Raw genomic sequence first — 209 nt, 5'->3', positions numbered from 1 at the left:
AAATTCCTAAAAAGAAGTCCTAATTGGAAGAACTTTTCTTGCAATATATGCCCAAGACTAATGCTTTAATTCAAAGTCAAGGTGCCTCCTTGAGAAATCTTGAGACCCATGTGGGACAGCTTACAAATTCCATCAACAATCGACCTTAAGGTTCTTTATCCAGTGACACACAAATCAATCCTAAAGGTAAGGAACAATGCAGAGCAATC

The sequence above is a fragment of the Theobroma umbraticum genome, unplaced genomic scaffold, assembly GCF_002168275.2.
Source record: "Theobroma umbraticum cultivar Fairchild unplaced genomic scaffold, ASM216827v3 scaffold_7.0, whole genome shotgun sequence".
NCBI classification, from domain to species: domain Eukaryota; kingdom Viridiplantae; phylum Streptophyta; class Magnoliopsida; order Malvales; family Malvaceae; genus Theobroma; species Theobroma umbraticum.
The sequence above is the reverse complement of the archived record's forward strand: the minus strand, read 5'-3'. Positions refer to the sequence as shown.